At 42.0% G+C, this 24,007-nt stretch overlaps 2 long non-coding RNA genes across 2 annotated transcripts; both read right to left on the bottom strand.

Moving 5' to 3' along the window:
* Positions 1–249: 249 nt before the first annotated feature.
* Positions 250–1,613, bottom strand: LOC144586613 (uncharacterized). The gene is made up of 2 exons (XR_013541538.1): positions 1,538–1,613; positions 250–924 (listed from the first exon to the last, which is right to left on the bottom strand). It is a non-coding gene; the product is annotated as an uncharacterized LOC144586613 (long non-coding RNA).
* A 2,234-nt stretch (positions 1,614–3,847) lies between these two features.
* LOC144586451 (uncharacterized) lies at positions 3,848–16,764 on the bottom strand. The gene is made up of 3 exons (XR_013541289.1): positions 14,420–16,764; positions 4,087–4,161; positions 3,848–3,894 (listed from the first exon to the last, which is right to left on the bottom strand). It is a non-coding gene; the product is annotated as an uncharacterized LOC144586451 (long non-coding RNA).
* Positions 16,765–24,007: the final 7,243 nt, after the last annotated feature.

Below are 24,007 nucleotides of genomic sequence, written 5' to 3' on the forward strand. Positions count from 1 at the left end.
CAGAGTTTTGAGAGAGAGTATGTGTTCTTCAGTAGAATTCAGACTGCTGTGTCCTACAAGTTCCCCACCCATCTGTACTAGCTAACACAGCTGAACAATACAGAAGAGGAAATTCCTGGAATGCATTCAGAGAGTCCAGTGCCGCCTAGTGACTAAACTCTATAACAAATACTTCCACACATTTCTCTCCAACTACTCTAATTTTAAAAAAACAAACAAACAAATGAATTAACATTGTTGAAACATCTGTTAGTCCAAGTATTCCATCATTTATTACTAACTCTTCAGGGCTTCGAAACAGCTCATCCAGAATGAGAAATAATCTGAGTTGTCATATCCAGATAATACTAGTGCATTTAGTACATATGTGTTCTCAGAGACATACATGGCACTGGTTTCTGTTGAATTTTCTATGGTATATTATCTGGATGATTCATTTTTTAAAATAATCTAATAGCTGGCATCTGCTATGCCTTTCCTTCATTCAAATAAGCTTAATAATGTGATTTCCCCCCTCCCCCGGCTCCAAGCACAGTAATATTTGCACTAAATTGTCCTGTAATGTTCATAAGCCACACAAGTTTATGAACATTTAGAAATGTTCATCAGCCCACACAAAACTGATAATCTGAAGATTCAACTTTTTCCCAGGCAAGCCTCTTTGGAAAATGATTCTGCTCTCAGATTAAGAATCCTTCAGTCTCAAGAGACTATGGTAACGTGCTCTGAATAGAGGACCTGGAACAGCATCTAGTGTGGCTGAGAAGGCCAATTCGAGAGTGACAATCCCTTTCACACTGAAGACAAATACAATCTGTCCCTAGTCTCCTGATTTTGCTGGTTCTTCAGTATGGTCTTCTGTGAATTCACACAAAAAGGGTTAAGTCAGCACCTGCGCTGGTCTCCTCAGAATGTTCTTGAGCTCTGTAAAAAGAAACATAGTTAGGACTGCCTATACTGCGCATGCTCCATCCGCCCAAGCCTCAGTTCCATTTCTCCGCCGTGTGAAGTGGTTCTTCTTGGCTTTTACTCTTTTTTCTGGCTTTGATTTTTCTAGTTTTTACTCTTTTTTTTGGCTTTGATTTTTCTGGCTTGGTGCGTTTACTGAAAACTCTCTTGGATATATGGACTCTGCCTTGGTGTTTTTTCGCTATTTTCCTGTTCCTCACCTCTGTGAGTTACTTTCCCGCCCTTTTTTACCGGCTGCTCCTATTTACTTCAGCCTTGTCTATGCCCCCTCCACCCTCCGGTCCTTTTAGCCAGTGTATTGTCTGCTCTGCTAAAATCCCCTTCCACGATGGGCACAACACTTGTCTTTTTTGCCTTGGGAAATCGCATTCGTCCCAGAACTGCGAGCATTGCAAGGCGTTCACCAAGGCTGCCCTGAAGGCGCAACAGCAGAGACTAAAATTACATCTCTGGAACTCTGCGCTGTCGGCCTCTCAACCGTCATCTATGGAGCTCCCTGCTTCTTCTTCTGCTCCCCATGCAGAAGGGTCTGTGACTCAGTCATCAGTTGTTAAACCCACGGACGTACCTATGGGGAAACCTCCAAAGAAGTCGTCTGCACCAAAGAAATCATCCGCTCCTAAAGCAGGGGCCCCTGCAAAATCTGGAAAACAAGTAAAAAACAAAGGGTCAGTTAAGTCTAAGGACCCTGCTCCGCAATTATTACCTATAACTTCTGATCTTCCTTCCCCTATCCTGGAGGACTCGTCGAGGGATAAAGATTCGATGTCGGAGGTGGCTACCCCACTCCCTCCTCAACAAACGGAGCCGGTTTTACCCCTTGGCGTCCCCTCTCCCACGCCAAGTCAGCTTGTTCAGGCAACTGCAAGCTTGGGATCTGGCCCTTTGAGCCCCGTGTCTACCAGGCGGGCTTCTCCGGCTCAATCCATGTCTCCTCTACCTTCCCGCCCTGCTTCGCCACCGCGAAAGAGGTCTGGGAAAAAGAAACACTGTTCCCGCGATCGACATCGATCCCCTCGCAGGCACATTAATGGGAGACATCGGCGCTCTTGACGTCGGTATAGATCGATTTCCGATGATTCTTCTACCTCGGGGTCGAGGCATAGGTGGCACAAGCACCACCACAGACGTCATTCCTCTACTTCATCATCTTCGACGTCGTCTGATCGCACTGACGTCGTGCTGGGTGAAATATGTACAGTATACCTTTCTTCATATTCCTCCACATTGACCCCTCCAAAGAAGCACCGATGTCAACATTGAAAAGAGGTTGAAAAGGCTCCCCAATCAGTCCCGCCGGTGGTTCAACCGACTGAGGCTCCCCCTGCCGCTCCTTCGACATCTACCGCGCCGCTTCCACCCCAGCGCGCTACAACGGCAACTCTCGATGTCCAGGCTTCATGTTGAAAGAGAGGTCACGAACTGTTGTCGGACGACGAGGCTCCATTCTCTTCACAAGCTTCTGATTCAGAAGCTGAGCATCCTCCACAACCCGAACCTCCTGAGATACCGGTGGGAGAGACAGTGGAATCTGACACAGGCCACCCGCATGACTCTTCTCCCTCAGAGGATTTTTCCTCCTATTCTCAGATGCTGTCCTGGCTTGCGAAGACTCTCAAATTGCATGTTTATGAACCAGCCCCTCCAGAAGAGGATCTTATATTCAGAGATATCAACAAGGAACGTTCTCCACCTCCTAGTCTCTCCTTCTTGCCAGCTTTATTGGACATTATTAAAGAACTTCGGGACCATCCTTCAGCTTCGGTCCCTTTGCCCATGCATACTGAGAACATGTACAGAATCAACAGAAATCAACATGTACAGAATCAAGCATCCTATTCCTAACTTTCTCATAGTCGAGACGAGCTGTACAAAGCCAACAGGGAAGGCTCATGTTATCCCAACGAACAAAGAAGGCAAGAAGTTGGAAATGATAGGCAGGAGGCTTTATTCTCTAATTTCCTTCATGCTTCGGGTAGCTAATTATCAGACTGCATTAGGAGCCTACCAAAAGCAGCTATGGCTCAAGGTTTTACCAGGTCTAAAGATGCTACCAGAGAATACTTGTCAAGCCTATCTCAACATCTTTGAAGAGGCCCAGACCGTTTCGAAGCATCAAAGGATTGCTACTAGACACTCGGTGGAAGCTGCCGCCAGGATTTTAGTTACGGCTGTCACTCTTCGTAGACATGCGTTCTGCAAATATTCTCGATGATGTAAAGACCAAACTGGAAGACTTACCTTTCGATACCTCTGGTCTTTTTAAAGAAAAGACTGATGGTCATCTTGAAGAACTGCATAAGGCCAAGAAGACAGCTAAATCACATTACATCCAGCCTCAACCCAGGTTCAGTAGGTACCAATGGAAAAAATCTTCTGGCCAATATAACCAGCCTCCTCAACAATACAGACAATTCAAGAGTCAATCTCAGTCCAGATCATCACAAGGTACCTCTGCGACATCTACTTACCATGCTCAAACATCTCAACGCCGCCAGTCTTACAAACCGCCTGCAAAAAAACATAAACAATATCTTTGACTCTACAATTGTTTTGCCAATTCCCAGTCCCGACACAAGGCTTCAAGCATTTTTTCAAAATTGGTCCACCATCACAAACGATTCCTGGGTTCTAAACATCATTTATTCCGGTTATCATCTAGAGTTTACAAAATATCCTCCTCTAGGTCACGTAGAGTATACTTCATTCGACCCTGTCCTAGAGGAGGAGGTTCGCTCTCTGCTACAAAAAGACGCCATTCAAAGAGTACCAAAAAGAGACATCGCAAACGGATTTTATTCAAGGTACTTTGCTGTTACCAAAAAAGACGGAGGGATGAGACCCATCCTGGACCTCAGAAACCTGAACACTTACCTTCATCCGCATCAGTTCTGGATGGTGACATTGGAATCCATCATGCATCTCCTAAAAAGAAATAATTGGTTCATGGTCATAGATTTAAAGGACGCCTATTTTCACATAACCATTCACCCCGATCATCGCAGGTTTCTAAGATTCATCTTTCAGGACACTCTTTATCAATTCCTTGCTCTCCCTTTCGGGCTCACCACGGCCCCTCGGACGTTTACGAAATGCATGGCACCTGTGGCAGCTTACCTGAGACTCAACGGTGTCCATGTTTTTCTATACATCGACGATTGGTTAGTGGTCTCATCATCCAGATGCAGAGCCCTGAAAGACACAAAATTGATTCTTCGTGTTCTTCACAATCTCGGCCTCACAGTGAATTACAAGAAATCTCATTTCTCTCCCTCAAAAGTGGTAAATTACATTGATGCCACAATAGACGCGTCCAAGAGCGGATTCAAAAGATTCACAAAGCCATAGGAAGGTTTCGTCCAGGAGTCATAGTGTCAGCCAAGCATGCCCAACACCTTCTGGGGCTCATGGCATTGATGACGCCTACCTTGGCTCATGCACGGCTGAAACTCAGGTCCCTCCAAACATGGTTTTTGTCCCTCTTCGACCCTCGCCAGGACCATCAGGAGAAACGTCTCCCAGTGACCCGAGAACTAACGCAGCAACTGCAGTGGTGGGCCTTTGTACCACATTTGCAAGTGGGACGTCCATTTCGTCCTCTACGTCTAACCATCTAAGTCACCACAGATGCGAGTCCTACAGGATGGGGAGCGCACTGCAGCCCGCATCGCGTCCATGCTCGTTGGTCACTTCAAGAGCAGGGTTTTCACATCAACCATCTAGAAATTCTAGCAGTTATAAAAGCACTCAAAGCTTTCTTCCCCATAGTACGTGGTCGTGGTGTATAGATGGTCACAGACAATACCACAGCCATGAACTACAAAAACAAGCAAGGGGGCACGCATTCTCAATCCCTACTCTTTCTGACTGTGACTGTCTGGGAATGGTGCTATCGTCACCACATATTCCCAGTGGCAGTTCACGTCTTGACAGAGGACAACATCATGGCCAACAAACTCAGTCGCTGCAAGAACCAGATACACAAGTGGGAGCTAGATGCACCAGTGTTTCACCAACTATGCTGCCACTGGGGCACCCCTGTCATAGATCTTTTTGCCACTCATCAAAATGTGAAATGTCCTCTGGGCGGGACGGGGACAGAATTCTTTGGGCAATGCCTTCATGATCTCATGGAAGATGGGTCTGCTCTACCTGTTCCCCCCCCCCCCCGTTTCCTCTGGTACAGAGAACGCTGGTGAAACTCCAACAGGAGTCAGCAGAGGCAATTCTAGTGACACCCTTTTGACCTCGACAGTCTTGGTTTCCAACCTTGTTAGAGATGGCAACAGACTCTGTGAGACTTCTGAATTTTCCTGCTCTGCTCACTCAGGATGCAGGCAAGATCTTCCACCCCAATCTGAACATGTTGCGTCTCACTGCATGGAAGATATCCTGGAGATCAAGGAGATCTTAGATAAATCTAAGAAGGCATCAACCTCTACATTATATAGTTATAAATGGAAGAGTTTTCTCAAATTCACTGAGTCTAGAGGACTATCGGCTTCTCCAGCCTCACTCTCTACACTGTTACAGTTTCTCCGTTATTTGTTCGATTTCAAGTTGTCTGTTTCTACTTTAAGAGTTTACATTGTGGTGATTGTCTCATTTCAACCTAGAGACTCTCCTTCTTCCTGGTTTTTCTCTCATCCCATGGTCAAAGCTTTCCTCAAAGGACTTACCCACTTGCGACCTCCCGTTAAACCACCAGTACCTCAGTGGTCACTTCATTTGGTATTGAATTCCCTAATACGTTCACCATTCGAACTTCTGGCTACCTCTTCTCTCAAGTTACTGTCTTTGAAGGTGTTTCTAGTCGCCATCACGTCTGCTCGTCAGGCTAGCGAGCTTGCTGCTCTTCGAGTTGATCAGCCTTTCTTACAGTTTTTCCACGATGAAGTGGTGCTGCACACGGACGTTTCCTTTCTTCCAAAAGTCATCTCAGAATTTCATCTGAATCAATCTCTAATACTTCCGATCTTGTTTTCACAACCTGCCAATGACACAGAGCGCATGCTTCACACCTTGGATGTCAGATGGGCACTTTCTTTTTATGTCTCATGTACCAAGGACTTCAGGTTGTCTCCCAAACTCTTTCTGTGTTATTTCGGACAAAAGAAGGGTCTACCAGCTTCCTCTTCGTCACTCTCAAGATGGCTTGTTTCCACAATATCTTTGGCTTATGACCTTCACCAGAAGACTCCGCCTGAAGGTTTGCGTGCTCACTCCACCAGGGCAGTAGCCTCCTCCACAGCTCTTCTACGTGGTGTCGATCTCCCTGAAATATGCAGGACTGCTACTTGGTCCTGGGTGTCCACCTTTATCACCCATTATAGACTAGACATGAGGGCCAAGAAGGAAACAAGATTTGGGAGAGCTGTCCTGGCATCCGCCCTTCAGTGACGACCCACCTTCCGGTAAGCTAGCTTGTTAGTCACCCTTTTTGTGTGCATTCACAGAAAACCACGCTGAAGAAAGACGGGTTACTTACGTGTAACCATGGTTCTTCAAGTGGTCATTCTGTGAATTCACACAATCCCACCCGACCTCCCCACTATCCGTCACTGCATATTTATATCTCATGCATGAATATCTGTGGTGGATAAATGGAACTGAGGCTTGGGTGGGCAGAGCATGCGCAGTATAGGCAGTCCTAACTATGTTTCTTTTTACAGAGCTCGAGAACATTCCGAGGAGACCAGTGCAGGCACTGACTTAACCCTTTTTGTGTGAATTCACAGAATGACCACTTGAAGAACCATGGTTACAGGTAAGTAACCCGTCTTTTCGGGACTGCCTCTTTGCCTCGGCCTGATGGATAAGTGTCTCTTCAAAATGCAAGAGACCATAATGCACCGCCTGCCTCCAGGCTAAATGCTCAGATGTCAGGGTTTCCCATCTGTTGAGGTCCATTCCTAAGGCCTTCAGAACCCGCTTGCAGATGTCCTTGTATCGCAGCTGTGGTCTCCCTCTGAGGCAATTTCCCTGCACTAATTCTCCATACAGGAGATCTTTTGGAATCTGACCATCAGCCGTTCTCACGACATGCCCAAGCCAACGTAGACGTCGCTGTTTCAGTAATGTATACATGCTAAAAATTCCAGCTCCTTCTGGGACTACTCTATTTGAAACTTTGTCTTGCCAGGTGATACCAAAATATGTCAGAGACAATACATATGGAATGTTTGTTGTGGGTTTTTTGGGCTCTTTGGCCATGTTCTGAAGGTTGTTCTTCCTAACGTTTCGCCAGTGCTCTGGTGTAGTTGGCTTGAGAGTGGAGTATTTATGGCTGTGAGATAGGCTTTTGTCGTTTTCTGGAGATGGGTGATTAGTGTGTCGTTGTGGGTGTGTTGTTTTGATAAAGAGGAGAGATTATCTGTCACTGTGCTTGATAGATGTCATTAGCTGGTCTTTTGAGTATAGTGATCCCCGGTCCTTGTGGCTGGGTAGAGTTCATTGACCTTTTGCACGCTATCTCATAGCCATAAATACTCCACTCTCAAGCCAACTACACCAGAGCACAAAGTGCTGTCCTCTGAAGATGCCGGCCACAGAGACTGGTGAAATGTTAGGAAGAACAATCTTCAGAACACAGCCAAAGAGCCCAAAAAACCCACAACAACCATTAGATGCCAGCCGTGAAAGCCTTCCTGAATACATATGAAATGTGTTCAGCTTCCTCTCCTGCCATGCACAAAGGGTCCAGAACTCACTGCAGTACAGGAGTGGGCTCAGGACACAGGCTCTATAGACCTGGATCTTGGTATATGCCGTCAGTTTCTTATTAAGCCATACTCTCTTTGTGAGTCTAGAGAACATGGTAGCTGCTTTGCCAATGCATTAATCCAGCTCGGAATCTAGGGAGGGAGTGTCAGAGATGGTTGAGCCAAGGTACACAAAGTCATGAACAATCTCCAATTCTTGTGTGGAGATGGTAATAGAGGGAGGTGAGTCCACACCCTGGCCCAAGACTTGTATTTTCTTCAGGCTGATTGTTAGTCCAAAGTCTTGGCAGGCCTTGTTAAAACAATTCATGAGTTGTTGGAGGTCTTCAGCAGAGTGGGCAACAGCAGCTGCATCATCAACAAAGAGGAAGTTCTGCATGCATTTCAGCTGGACTTTGGTCTTTGCTCTCAATCTAGAGAGATTAAAGAGGTTTCCATTTGATCTAGTCTGGAGATAGACAACTTCTATTGCAGTTCCAAAGGCACGCTTCAGCAGCAAAAAAAGATCCCAAACAGGGTCGGCACGAGGACACAGCCCTGTTTCACTCCACTTCAGATGTCAAAGGGATCTGATGTGGAGCCATTAAAAACTACAGTGCCCTTCATTTCCTCATGAAAGGACCTGGTGATGTTAAGGAGTCTAGGTGGACATCCAATCTTGGAAAGTATTTTAAAAAGGCTGTCCCTGCTAACCAAATCAAAGGCCTTTGTAAGATCTATGAAGGCCACAAAGAGTGGCTGTGTTGTTGCCTACATTTCTCCTGCTACTGTCTGAGGGAAAATACCATGTCAGTGGTGGATCTGTTAGCTCAAAATCACACTGTGATTCTTGATAGACTCTGTCTGCAAGCACCTGGAGCCTCTTCAGCACAACACAGGCAAGCAGCTTCCCTATAGCGCTGAGAAGAGAGATGCCATGGTAGTTACTGCAGTTGCCCCTGTCTCCTTTGTTCTTATACAATGTGTTTGCATCCTTCATGTCTTGTGGTACTCCACCTTCCCTCCAGCAAAGACAAAAGATTTCATACAGCTCGGTGGTGATGATCTCTTAACAGCGCTTCAGCACTTCAACAGGGATGTTATCCTTCCCAGGTGCCTTGCCGGAGGCGAGGGAATCCAAGGCTGTTTTTATTTCTGCTAAAGTTGGTTCACTGTCCAGGTCTTCCAAGACAGGCAGGCACTCGATGTTATTTAATGCCTCTTCGGTTATTACATTGGAATATAGCTCAGAGTAGTGCTGCACCCAGTGTTCCATCTGCTGTGCTCGGTCCTGGATAATCACGCCTGTAGCAGACTTCAAAGGAACAGATTTCTTCTGTATTGGACTTAAAGCCTGCTTGATACCGTCATACATTCCCTTGATATTACCTCTGTCTGAGAGCAGAGCTGTGTCTGAGAGCAGAGCTGAAGCCAATAATCGATGGAACATCTCCTGGCAGCCTGTTGGACTTGGCTATGAGCAGCTCGAAGAGCCTGCAAGTTGTTCTCACTAGAACAGGCTTTGTATGCTGCTAGAGCTTTCCTCTTATTCTCGATGGCTGGCATCAACTCTTTCGAATGGGCTTCGAACCAGTCTGCTGTATTTTTGGTCTTCTAGCCAAAAGTGGACAAGGCGGTGTTATAAAAAGCTTTCTTGAAATGTTCCCATCGTTCAGCAACATTTACATCAGCCAGGCCTGGAAGGGTTTCCTCAAGCGTTTAGGCAAATTCCTCCACTTTTCTTTGATCACAAGTCTTGCTGATGTCAATATGTGGTCTTCCTTCCTTTTTCATGTGATACAATCTCTTTGCTTGCAATTTTACTCTACTACACAACAGGGAGTGATCAGTATCGCGATCAGCCCTCTGGTAACTGCATGTGATCGTAATACTATGAAGGCTAGATCGTCTAGTGAAGATCAAACTGAGCTGATGACAATGCTCCGGGAAACTCTGTGTTGAAGCTTCATATTAAAGAACATATTGCCAACACAAAGACCATAATAACAGCAAAACTCCAGTGAGTGTTGGCCATTTTAGTTAATCTTCCCAATGCCAAAACGGCCTAGACAAGTGGGCCAAGAATTGTGATCAGCACGAACTCTAGCGTTAAACTCTCCAAGAATAAACAGTGGCTCTCTCTCAGGGACTTTTTTGATAGTAGCTGCCAGATCGTTGTAGAATTTGTCTTTCACTACTGTTGTGTACAACAGTGTTGGTGCATATGCATTAATGAGGGTGACCGGTCCCACTGATGAGTAGAGCTTCAGAGACAGGATTCTTTCACTCCCCACAGTAGATGGAACAATGGAGCTCAGCAGAGTATTTCTGACTGCAAAGCCAACACCATATTCCCTGGTCTCATTCGATGTTTTTCCCTGACAGAAGAATGAGAAGTTTTTTTTTTCTTGGACAGATCTCATGTCTGGCAATCTCAGCTCTTGCAGGGCAACAATGTCCATCTGCAGTTTATTCAGTTCTGTGTTGATGACAGCTGTCCTGCACATGTCATTTATTTCCTGCAGATCGTCAGAAAAGCCAGGGGTCATTGTCTGAACATTTCAGGTGCCCAACTTTAGGGCAGAAGTTTTCTTATGATTGTTGCATGGTGCAGGGTTATCGATTGCTTGTCGGCTTTCGCCCTAAACCCCATGCACCCCGTGGGATTAACAGACTGTGGCAAGGTAGCACCTTACTGGCGGGGGCTGCCCAGCTTAAGGCAGGCAGTAGCTACCTAGTGAGGTGCAATGACATCTCCCACCATCAGAAGTAGCCCCTGGCGTCATGTTCTACACCAATTGAGCAAAGACTTATAATCAGCAACTGCTACTTCCCGTGTTATTTCGACACTGTATGTGAAGCTGGAGTATCCTCTCCAGAACACAAAGCCTGAGTAAAATAATATGGACAATAGGCTGTTTCACCCAAGCAGAAAATCCTCCCTCTCCACATCTCTGAAATAGTCCAATGGGAAGGCAAGACCCAATACAACTGGTTACAGCGACGTCTCAGGAGTTGAGAGAATGACAGGAACTGCCTCCGAGACTCCGGCTCCGGATTGTGCCTCAAGGTTATCTCCTGAAGCCTTTTCCATCAGTGGATATAGCCACAAGGCAGTGGAGGTTTGAAATCGGAGTTTTCCTTCTCCTAGATAGGCTGCCTTCCAAGGCTGACGAGCCCCACCTACCTGGGCTGGTCCCTAATAGTTTGAAGATTAGAAACACAGGCCTCCCACTGCCTGACCTTGTCTTCCAAGAGGACCACCAACTTACACTTGGAGCATTTCTACACAGGCACCTCGTTTGGCAAGAAACAAACATGCCATAGGTGTTAAAAGTGCAAAGGTCAGAGCAGACGCACCCTTGCAAGCCTAAAAATCCACAAGCCTAGGGAAAAAAAAATACCACACCAAATTTAAAAAAAAATGTCCTCCCAGACACAGCTTACCTTCTGCCTGTTCTTGCTCTGCAGGAAGAGCACTGGAAACACAGAGCGTTGGAAACATGGATTCTTCTCTATAACTGGAGCCAATGCTCTGATCTGTCACCCCCTTAGCAATTCTGCTGGGTCATATATTCAGGAGATAGCAGTGGGTTGACTTGCAGCTTAAAGGAGCAATAGCTGGGTCCTTCTGACTCAAAATTTAATTTGAATAAACTTTGCAGGCTATATTGCCATCTGTGGCTCTTCCATTTGGTGAGGATAGATATTGAGAGATGTTGGTGAGTAACACTGTAAAAGTTGTAAAATAACTGGAATGACCAGAATTCTGGTGCCATTTATTTGTTGTTCATTTAATCTAAAATGTCATAATATGTACTTCATTTATGCAACAATGCTATTGCTGCTACTGCCAGACAAGGGAGCATCCTAGTATAACAGTATTGTAGAGCAGTCCATGGCAGTCAAACAGTGTTGACTCCCAATTCAAAGAAGTTGGTTATTAGCTTTCTTCACATTCTGTTGGGTATGTTGTGTTGAAAGTTCCTTCCATTGTGTTGATCAGTTTCTCTGCAGTAGTCAATAACATTGAGTTCTTTATTTTACTTCTGATTCACTATCATGCAATCTGCTTGACTTGCATGTAGCATTTGGTTAGACCTTGATGGCCTTGGTGGATAAAGTCAATGATTTCTAACTTCAGAGACTGTGCTACAACTGTATAGTTGTCTGTTGATATTAGGCCTTCCAATTCACTCTGTCCCTCAGCGTATGCTCCAATCATCTCTCAGGTATTTAAACTACCCCAATTTGATATACAGTGGTGCCCCGCAAGATGATGATAATGCGTTCCATTGAAATCGCTGTTTAGCAAAATCATCATCTTGCAAAAAATGTTTCCCCACTGGGGAAAATAGTCATCGTCCAGTGAAGATCACCCATACGGAAGCCATTTTAAATCACTGTCTTGCGAAAGAAAACATCCTAGGGAAGCCATTTTGCAAAGCTCCTGATCAGCTGTTGAATCGTCCCCTTGCTAAGCATCGGTCCCGGGGAAAAAAGCGTCTGGGGAAGCACCGACCAAAACGTCGTCCAGCGAAATTCCCCCATAGGAATCACTGTTTTGTGAAGCGCAATGGCAGTCGCAAAACCTCGTCGTCATGTGGATTCGGCATTTTGCAGGGTCATCATCTTGCGAGGTACCACTGAAGTGTAAATATCCTGCAAATTCTGGATCCCCACGTGTAGCCATATGGATCTGGTGGAACCTATTTTCATGTGACAGTACAGACATATGCCCAGCATGTGCATGCACATTAATGTCTTTCTTTAACATATAGGTTTCATCTTGCATTGTGCATTTCATTAGAATGTGTTTCTTCTGACCGGTTCTTTTTGGCTACTACATTGAATCTCACAATTTTTATCACAAGACCTTGGCAGTGTATTGGTCCCAGATTTATCCTTAACAGAGTCATAGAACTGTAGAATAGACAGAAACCTCAAGGGTCATCTAGTGCAGAAAAGCTACAGGGAAAGGTAGGCCATCTATCCTCTATTGAAACACCTCCAGGAGAGGAGAGTCCACAGCTTTTCAAGGTAGTCTGTTCTATTGTTGAACAGTTCTTACTCTCAGGAGGCTCTTCCAAAAGTGTAGTTAGTTTTTCCATTCTTTTAATTTGAATCCATTGGTTTGAGTTCTGCTCTCTGGAGCAGCTGAGCTCCGGTGCCTGTTAGAAAAGGAAGCTTCCCTGGTTCTATCCCAGCAGTTCCCATTTCTGAACATTCACTGCAGGACTTTGTCACTTCCTTACATATCCCTTCTCCTTTAAAATGGTATAGGACCTTCAAAAATTTCTTAGTTTTATGGATCCTGTCGTAATCGGTTTTGAAGGTTAAATTCTGTTAAAATTAATGCAGCAATGTCTACTTGCCCAAGATGTGACAGCTGGAAAGGAAGTTCAAAACCAAAGTTGAAAAAAGTGCTTAATGAAGCAGAAAGAGGACATGCATTTCTACCAGTGGACGTGTTCTTCTTCTTTAGTGATGCTGCGCTCTGCCACTCAGCTTGGTGGTACCGAGTCCCCGTTTCGCTGCATTGTTGTCATCCTCGAAGAAAGGCCTCATTGTTTTATTTTCAAAAACCACATGGGAAGCAACATTCCTGCTAGATTACTATGGAGACACCACTTTCTTTCTAAATTAATTGAAAACTTTGAAGCAAAGCTATTGCCCTTATCAAAGGAAAGAAAAGCAATTAAAATTAAAGCCATCTCAAGGGACTGAACAAAACCCAGTTCTTATCCATATCGTTAAAAGGTGAATACTCAACTGTGTAGATGTAGAAATCATTGTTGCCAAAAATTATTTAAACGGAGCACCACAAATGAATGGGTGGTTCATGGAGTTTTAACAAATATAGATATTGTTTAATGCAATATAGCAGATCGCCATCTTAGTCAGTTGTAACAAAAGGGAAGCCAGAAACAGTCATGTGGCCCCTATAAAACTGACTAGTTTTCATTTTTCATAAGCATATGTACATCTAAGCATGCTTCTTCAGATATATGTTGGAAGTCCTGTTAAAGAAAGAAGAAATTCTACTACATGGCAATTCATAAACTGTAGGGAAAAAAAGCATAACTAGAGTCTGGAAAAGTAACTTATTTGGATGATGTCCCTTTTTTAAAATGCGCAAGGACACCGGGATTCTAAAAGTTGTAGTCTACAAAAAAAAACTTATCCAGATTTTGGGCAAGATTTGGTTCTTGTTGTTATGTGCCATCAAGTTGCCTCTGACCTATGCCAACCCCATGAATGAGCCATCTCCAGAACATCCTGTCCTCAACAGCCTTGTTCAGCTCTTGTAGATTCAAGTTTATGGCTTCCTTTAGGAAGCCAGTCCATTTCGTATTTGGTCTTTCTCTTTTCCTGCTGCCATCTACCTTTCTCGGCACTGTTCTCTTTCTCCAGAAAATCCTGCCTTCTCATGATGTGCCCAGAGTAGGACAGCTTCCGTTTCAACATTTTGCCTCCAGAAATAGTTCAGGGTTCATTTGATCTAGGACCCACTTGTTTGTCTTTTTAGCAGCCCATAAACCTCTCCTCCAGCACCACATTTCAAACAATTTTTTTCCTGTCAGCTTTCATAACTACAGCTTTCAAACCCATACATGCTGACAGGAAATACCTGGTCTTGGTCTCCAAGGACACATCCTTACATTTGATAGTCTTTTGTAATTCCTTCAATGCTGCCCTTCCTAGTCTCAGTCATCTTCTGATTTCTTAAAAATGAAACAAACCCAAACCTGATTCTCTGAAGAGGTAGATGGCACTACAGTGTTGACTGATGCTACTTTTCTTCCAGTGAGGCTGCAGTATGACTGAAAGGCAAAACAACAATACCAATAGATTAGCAAAACAACAATAACAGTAGATTAATAAACAGTGATTTATTTAATTAGGGACTTTATTTGCTTACCTTTTTCATGTATGTTTGCTTCTAGAGTCTAGGACCTTGTGGTTACTTATTCTTTGCAAGGCCTAGTAATATTTCAGATAGTTGGCTAATTGTAGCTACTGCCCATGGACTTTCTAAATTTATTGTTTGTACATTTTATTGTATTGTACTGTACTGCATTACCACTTGTATTTGGACACCTATAAGTTCCTTTAATGATCCATCTGCCATTTAAAAATCAACATTCATGTGAAAGGAAGCTTTGGGTTTTTGAGGCTCTATAGTAAGCCTAGTGCCGTCAGCTTTTAATGACAAAGATGGGCCAGCATCTGGAGCAGGGGGCCTCAGACTTCAAGTAACTTGTTTAGATGTGCAGATTGCACAAGCTGAAACATATCCCAAATGGCTTAGCATCCTGGAGGTTTTCTACGTGCATCAATCTTTGATTAACATGTTTGGCCAGAATCCTATTATCAAATGTGGAGCACTGTACCTTTGTGCCTCACTTTATTTTGCTTGTAGTTAATGCAAGCCAGAGACACCTTGTTGGCACTAAACTCCCCATTGTATCAGTAGTGGAAATAGAGGAACCACATGTGGAATGGATCATTCCATGAGCTGTTTAGAACAAAGAGGAGACTTCCTAGGTATGGTGTCCAGGTCAGTGTGACCGAGAGTAATTTTCTTTGCAAAGTGTAATATTAAGCTGGCCACTAAAATGGTGGAGAAAATATTTGTTGGGTCTGAATGATCCTCATATGCACTAATATGTAACTCAAAACAAGGTACTTCATGACACATGGCTCAAAAATTGAATTAAAAAGCATTTTTTAGGAAAAGCTGAATTAAAAACCTGTACTTTAAAGAAAATAACTGGCCAGTATCTTGTTTGTGCTGGCATAACAACTTAAATGTGCTGGACATTACACCAAGCAACAAGGGATTGTGCCATGCCGTTGCACAATCAAGTCATGTGTACCCAGTGTAGCCAACTGCACAATATGCTGGTGAAAGTGCTTCAGGGATTGCACTTCTGCCTCAGCTGTTGCGTAGCTACCATGCATGCTGTGCAACTACTACTGGTGCAACCTCAAGTTAAATGTACTGTACAATAGGTGTACAATAGGATTTTGACCACTACAGTAAATGTATTTTATTCACAGACTGATAAAATTGTTGACAAATTTCCTTTGCACACATTGCAAATATTTTGAGAAACACACACATATAAGGGACACATATAAAGGTAAAGACATGGCTTGCATGTTATGGGGGGGCGAGGTACCCTCTACATACTCTCTCTATCTGCCTTCCAAATGACATCCACCCCTAAACTCTCTGTATTTTTTACAAAAATTTTTTTAGAAAAGCTTATGAGCTTTGTAGTCCCAGCAGAGAAGAATATCCTTAATTCCCTTAATTGCACAATGAAAAGATTATCAATGTTTGGAGTTAAGACTGATTACTCAGACACTGCTTTTAAGATAAAAAGAAAATAGATTTTTACTCACTGAAAACTAGCAACTTGCAGGCAAAAACCTGATTCAAGTAGCAGCAGAATATACAGTAGTAAACAGGCTCTCTTAGAGTGTAGCAAGAAGGATGAAGAAAAAAGGTTAAAATAGTAAGAGGCAAAAGTGAGTTCTCTCAGATCTCATGGTTGAAAGAGAAAATATGATGGACGTAAGGCAGGGGTTCAGCAGAGCATCCATCCTCCATTTTCTCCCAAAACCTTCTGGTACTAAAACAAAGGCAACTATGCAATTGAAGGACAGAGGAGGAGTTACATTTGCCAACCAAGAAAGAGTTTTAGTTATTTGGTCAGGGACAGGAAGGGAAGTCAGCCTAACTACCTAGCATGTTAGTAAGTAAACAAGCACTTCCTCTCAGGCGATCATACACTGATTGGCATGTTGACTTGTTAATAAAGTCCAACAGTGCTAAGTGAGGTACATAACAGCTCGGGGCTGACGTCACATTGCCCTTTTAAAAAGTAAGGATGCTTCTGGTGAAACACACAGCCTTGTTTACTTTGGTGACATTACATAAACTGTGTCTCTTAGCACTAACCCAATATACAGTTGTGGAGGCTGGAACTCCCATTGTGGGGAATCCTTGCAACCCCCACCCCACATAGTGGGGCACATTTCTTCCGGATTGGCAGAGAAACAGCACAGGAACAGCAGAAAAGTGAGAGGGTACCTGTATCTCCTGCCTGTTTGAGCGCTTTCATTGGGAGCTTCTCACAACTTGCAGGAGTGGAAGTCCTTAAAATATGAAAGCCTCGTCCTCGCCCAGGTCCAGTCATAGCTCTTTTCAGCTATCATAACTGCTCCTCCTGGCACACATCCTTCTACTGTACGTTATAGTCAGTCAAACCCAGTCAACTTGCCATGCTTGAAAATACCAAGCTTTATGTAAAACATATTCACAGTTTAAAATCACCACAGGAGAAATATGTGACATGCTTGGCGCATACCATTATTGAATTCTTGCCGATACCAATCTTTGCTTTTTCGCATGCATTCAGAGTTGCATGCCTCTTTCTGCTTGGTGAAAGTCCCTTTGTTTGCCCCTCAGGGGATAAGTGGAGGGAATCACTGTCATTTCCAGTTACTGATTAGAAACAACAGTTGGTTTTTTCCTAGTCCTGCTTACCTTGTCACTGTAGTGGTGCGAAGGTTGCCCAGAGGACAGTGTGCCATCCCCAGAGGACAAAGGAGAAGGGGGGGGAGAGAAAACTGAGAGTGGAAAGGAACAGGTGGACCAGAGGGAGAACGCAGCGGTGGAAAAGAAGACAGAGCGAAGTGGGAAATTTGAAGTGAATTTAGTGGAGGAGTGCGGGGATAAGAAAGGGGAGGAGCAAGAACTGTCAGTTTGGCAGGAGAGTATAAGTAGTCAGGGAGAGCGGTGGTTCGAGGTAGAGTTGGAGTTGTGGAAACAAAAGAGGTTGAGAAAATATGAAAGAGTAAAGACCCAGGAGTTGCTGAGAGACTTCCCCAATTTGAAACTGGGTGGACTGCTACCGGATCCTACTCCAAAAGAAGGAGGAGAGGTGAAATATGAGACATTAGAATGGTCAGTGGTAGTATTTCCTAAGAATAAAGGGCCGAGGGCAGCAAGTGATTAGACCGGATTGGCAATATAATACTCCCCCTCCAGAAGGAGACTGGGCCCGACACCCATGCTGCGGCACCATCTGTGCAGTGCGGAGCGCGCCCCTCAGGAAGCCAGCAGATGCGGAGATGTTTGGCCCAGCACCCCTGTGAGCTCAATGGATGGTGGTCAGGACTATGTGTTAGACAGTTATGGCATGTTGGCTGAGTTAAGCTTTTTCGATCCTATCATGAATATTTCTGATTTACCTGTTACCAATAAAGACAAAGTTGTTAAAGTTAAGAAGACGTCTCTTGTGATATTTCCCACACAAAGTGAGGAGTTGTCAAAATTTGAAACTGAACCCATTCACAAGTGGAGAGAAACCCAATAGTTATCTCTATCCCCCACCACCCCAATTTTTTCTGATGTATGCAGAAATTCTGATATTATCTTGGGTCACTAACTGAAGGCTCAAAGTGGGATTCATCCATGTGTTCTGTAACTTCTGAACTAGGGATGTGACTCAGGGCACTTCCAATTATATAATGGGTTCTGGAGGTAAGGCCCAGGACTTCTGGGAGGTGCATCCCTGAATCCTCTATAAGGCAGATGCAGACCTTCTGTGGGCTACATTTTGGCCCACAGGCTACAGTTCAAGAGTTAAGCACTTAAAACCTTCTTTCTAACTTAAGAGGCAAACTTCTCCATTTCATTTTCTTTCATTTTCAAATTTAAAATCAAGTTCCTGGCATTTAATTTGTAAAATGTGAAAGTGTGCATGTTTTTGGAAGTTCTTATTTATTAAAAACATTCTAATAAGTTCTCACCCATCCCTACTCTGCACCACAATCAAAAGAGCTTCACTGGTTGGCACTTTGTGGGTGTGAGATTTCTTTACTCTTGTTAGTGCTACAGAATAAGCCCTGTTCTGCTTTCTGTTGCAGAGTTTGATTTTTTTTATTAAATTCCTTTAACTGCACAGCAGAAGTGCAGAAGTGAATCCCTATTCACAGAGCAGAATAACCAAGTTTTTTAGGTTAGTCCTCCCCTTTTCTCATTAACTGGCACTTACAGTCTCAGTAACATACTCTGATACATTAGTAGTAGAAAGAATAAAAAATGTTCATTTACTTACAGTTGTGAACAGATCAACAGCAAAGGAACAAACATGACTGCTTTCAACAACAGACAAAGACAGGGGAAAAGATTTGGCAGAGAGATGGAGATCTCTTTGAAAGAGGCAAGAAGGAGCTATTGGTAGCTTGATTTGTTTGTTCCCTTTGCAGTATATTGGTCTCCAAGAGATGAATGATTAATAATATCTTGCCCTTGTTTTTTCTGGTGCACCTCCTGAAACAGAATAACATTGGCTCCCAAACTTAGTATTGTTTTCATTATACCTCTTTGTGAAGACAGGAGGGTCTGGCGTGCTCTGGTCCATGGGGTCAAAAAGAGTCAGACACAACTTAATGACTAAACAACAACAAATACTGTACCTCTTCTCTGGTGTTCCTAACCCATTTGCTACAACTGTTATGAAAGAGTCAAAATCTGTAGTAGCAGATCAGTTAAGGGATCTAGAGGGAAGATATATATTAGTAAGAGCGAAACTAGAAAATAATCTATTGACTATTGGGTCATTTTATGCACCATATGTGGGTCAAGTAGTATTTATGGAAAAGTTATTAAGGAAAATGAAGCAATTTGCATGGGAAGAAATTATGCTGGGGGAGAGATACAAATTGTATTTTGAATGGAAAGAGGGATACAACCTCAAAAATAGAAAACTATCGGGATAGAATTAGAATTGGGAAATTATTGGAAAAAGAAAATTTAATCGATGGATGGAGATATTTAAACCTTAAGGAAAGAGATTATGCTTTTCTTTCAAAGAAATATGAAACCTACTCAAGGATAGATCATATAATTATATCAGAATCCTTTGCACCACTGTTAGATAAAATTGACTTTGCACCGATAATAACCTCCGACCATGCACCACTAAAAGTTTCATGGACTAATAATACTTTAAAAAATAACCCAGGATTTGGAGATTTCATACTAATATATGTGGAAATTCACAAATTATTGAAAAAATTAAAAAAAAGATATTAAGTTATTTTATGTACTAAATAACAAGGAAGAGGTGAAATCAATAGTTTTATGGGATGCTCTTAAAGCATATTTAAGGGGGAGATTCATCATGGAGGGATCTAGATTAAAGAGAGAGAGAGAAATTACAGATACAATTAGAAGAAATAATAAAACAATTACAAAAAGAACATACAAGATCAGGATCTAATAAAATATTGAGAGAAATGATAAAGGCTAGAGCAGAATTAGAAGCATTGGACATAAATAAAACCCAAATTGCAATGAACTATTTAAAGAGGAATTACTATGAATATGGAAATAAAAACTCCAGATTATTATCTAATGCCATAAAAAGGAAAGCTATTAAAAAACAATTGTTAAAATAAGAACTAAAGACGATAAAATAGTAACATCACAACAGCAAATTCTAACAACTTTTAGGGACTATTATAGAGAGCTATATGAGACAGAAACAGGACCAGAAATGGATGTTCATGAATTTGTGAATTCTCTACCACATAATCCAATTAGTGAAGAACATAAAAACCAACTTAACTCACCAATAACATTTAAAGAGATAAAAATAACTATCAAAAAACTTAAGAAGGGAAAGTCACCAGGTTATAACAGTTTCACAGAAGACTTCTATAAAATATGGGAAGACGAACTATCTGAACATTTATTAGAATTATAACTAAAAAATGAATGGGGAAAAAGTTCCAGACTCCTGGAAAGAAGCGAGAATAATGGCTATCCGAAAACAAGATGGAGACATTACATCTCCATCTGCATATAGGCCAATAATTTTACAGAATCAAGATAAAAAATATTACCTATTACAGCACAAAGAGCCAATAGCTTCATTACAAATTATATTCACGGAGACCAATATTGATTTATGCCAGGGAGACAAATGTCGAATGTGATTCGTAAGATATTAAATATTATACATATTACATCATGAAAAAAAAGAAGGTAGCAATACTTTCATTAGGCACCCTCAAAGCTTTTGACCATGTGGAATGGCAGTATATATTCAAATTATAAGAAAAAATTAATATGGGTGCAACATTTATCAACATTCTAAAAAAGCGATATGAAGTTGCAAGGGCTTCAATATTAATAAATGGAATTGAATCTGAAAAATTTGAATTATATAGAGGAACAAGACAAGGAGACCCATTGTCTTCATTAGTATTTGCACTGGCCATAGAGCCACTTGTGACACTTATTAGAAAAAAATATTAATATTAGGGGAATAATGGTTAGAAATAAACAGCATAAAATTAATTTATATGCTGACTATATACTTTTATTCTTAGAATTTCCAACGGAAAGTATAGAAACAGTGAAACAAATACTGGAAGATTTCAAATGTTATACAGGATTAAAAATTATGATAAATATAAATTGCTATGCATAAATATTCCAATCCTAGAACAAAAAGAAATCAAGAAAAGAACAGGTTTAGACCTATGTTATTCAAGTTTCAAATATTTGGGGATTTGGATAATAAAAAATATAAGGAAACTAGTCTATAGGAACTATTTAAAAAAGTAGTTTTATTACGGGAAAAATTTAAAAATTAAAAAGATTAAACATTATTCTAATTAAAAATTATCTAACATTATTGGGAATCTAACATTATTGGAAAGAACTGCAATAGCAAAAGCTCATATCCTACCAAAACGTCTATTTCTATTTCAAAACATCCCTCTACAATTGGAAATGAAAAAGATAAAACAATGGCAAAACATATTGGAAAAATTTATTGCAGGGAAATGTAAATCCCCGAGATTTATAAACACAGTTAAGTATGGCCCAAGTAGAAATGTAGGGCTAGCAGTACCATATTTACTAAAATATTATGAAGCTTTTCAAATGGCTCAAGTAATCAAACTTATACAAGATTGCAAGACTTCTGAATGGGCAAGAAAGGAGAGAGAAGAACAAGGAAAGTCATTGGATGTATATTTATATAAAGAAAGAATCTTGACAAATGAGAAACAAATACGGAATCCTTTTACCGAAGATTTACTCTGGATATGGAGGAAATATATGATAATCTTTGCTCCCCCTATATCTCCATGATCTTCTATATTAGAACACCCTAAATTTAAATTTAAATTGTTCTTTTGCTTTTAGTGCACCTCTGTGAGCCACATTTTAAAATATTTTTCACTTTTAGGGTGACACCTCTGCACTCCTTAAATTCAATTTTATTATTATTATTAACACACCACATGCACTATAATTACCTGCAACTCTCCAGAAAACTATGATGTGACTGAATCATGTGACTGAATCAAGGATGTTGATGCACAATCACATTAAGAAATCAGGTCATCCTGCTATCATAAAGAAAGAAAAGGAAGAGAAAGAATCAATATGGAAACCAAAGAACCAGTGACAAAGACTCAAGAAAACTATATGAATTCAGCAGTCTCGATATAGATGAAGAATCACAGCTGGCTGTCTAACACTATAGGGTTTACAGAGACCATAATACAGTATCAAGTTTATTTTGGTAATGATCTACTATAACAATGGTGTCATCACTGCCCCTAACATCTTCTACAGATTATCTCCTCCCTATAGCAAATTAGATCCAATTAATTAATCTAGAATTCATTGGCAGCACCTTCAAGATGGAGGAGGGGGGGCTTCTGACAAACAACCAGTGTTGGGCAGATGGTGTATAGATGTCCAACTTGCCTTACTCATTATCTCTACCTCTTTCCATCACAGTGCTCTCTGCCATCTATAACTATTAGAACAGTATCTGATTTCTACCTTAGCTTGTTGCATCACAGCAACAGGAATGGCACTGTGGGGTAAGGCACCCTGTTGGAGTTCCAAAGGTGGTTGGTTCAAGTCCCTGCTGGGGAGCAATTCCTTTATAGGGATGTGGTGGCGCTGCAGGCTAAACCGCAGAAGCCTGTGCTGCAGGGTCAGAAGACCAGCAGTCGTAAGATCGAATCCACGCAATGGAGTGAGCTCCTGTCGCTTGTCCCAGCTCCCGCCAACCTAGTGGTTCGAAAGCATGCAAATGCAAGTAGATACATAGGGACCACCTAGGTGGGAAGGTAACAGCATTCTGTGTCTAAGTCGCACTGGCCATGTGACCATGGAAGTTTGTCTTCGGACAAACGCTGGCTCTATGGCTTGGAAACGGGGATGAGCACTGTCCACTAGAGTCGAACATGACTGGACGAAAATTGTCAAGGGGAACCTTTACCTTTACCTTTTTGTTGCGTCACGTCTTTTGATACAAGTATTACTCTCTCAGAGTACAAAGCATTACATGCATTTGAATGCCTACTGGAGAAAAGCTAATGGAAAGAAAATGAATTGTGAGACTGAAGAAAAGACTGGCGATAAAATTAAGTACTTCTGTCCTACTTTTTCTTTGCTGTACACTCCCTAATCCCCAAACACCTTTCACTTGGTACCATAAAAGGTATTGCTTCCCCCTTGCATTCAAACAGAATTGAGGATTATTATGAAGTTTTTTAAACCTGGTCATGTGTAGGATGACTGTTATTATAAACTGTAGAAAGCCAACAAATAGGGAAATGGCATAGAAAGAACTAAGTGTGATGCTTGAAGACCTTAAGATGAGGAAAATACGTCCATTGGGATTTCTTCTGCACTTTCCTCTGACGAAACCTTAAGTTTTCTCACCTTAAATATAAAGAAATTTGTGACTCTTGTAAATGTATGGGAAACCAACTGGAGTGAAATTCTTTCCCATCCACACTAGCCAAATTCAGAGGCTCAAATCCTATTGCTTTTCTACACAGGTAGAGTAACATTCACTTGGTTCTAGCTGGCAGTGAAAGTGTCACTGCTGAGATTCCTAAGTACACATCATATCAGCAGTGACTCTTTAACTGTCAGCACTTGTATAAAAACCTAACATGGGTTTGGCCTGTAAATCAACTATTCTCTAGCATGGAGAGGGCAATATTCTACCTGCTTATCATGTGGTTGCTAAAGGTGAAGATTTCCTCAGAAAAAGGAACTGGTAACTTTAATGACTAAATACTGTATCTAAGTCATTAAAGAATTACATATTCAAAGCCCTGGGTGCGATGGATTAATCTGTCCATTGTGGTTTCTCCCACAGTCAAAAGTGTCCAAATGTAAAGGTATTTATATCTGGAATATTTCTGGCAATGTTTGGTAAATTCTTGTGAGAAAAGAACTGAGAAGCAATTCATGCCCATCTGTTCTTAAAATA

Source organism: Pogona vitticeps, chromosome 2 (genome assembly GCF_051106095.1).
Source record: "Pogona vitticeps strain Pit_001003342236 chromosome 2, PviZW2.1, whole genome shotgun sequence".
Lineage (NCBI taxonomy): Eukaryota > Metazoa > Chordata > Lepidosauria > Squamata > Agamidae > Pogona > Pogona vitticeps.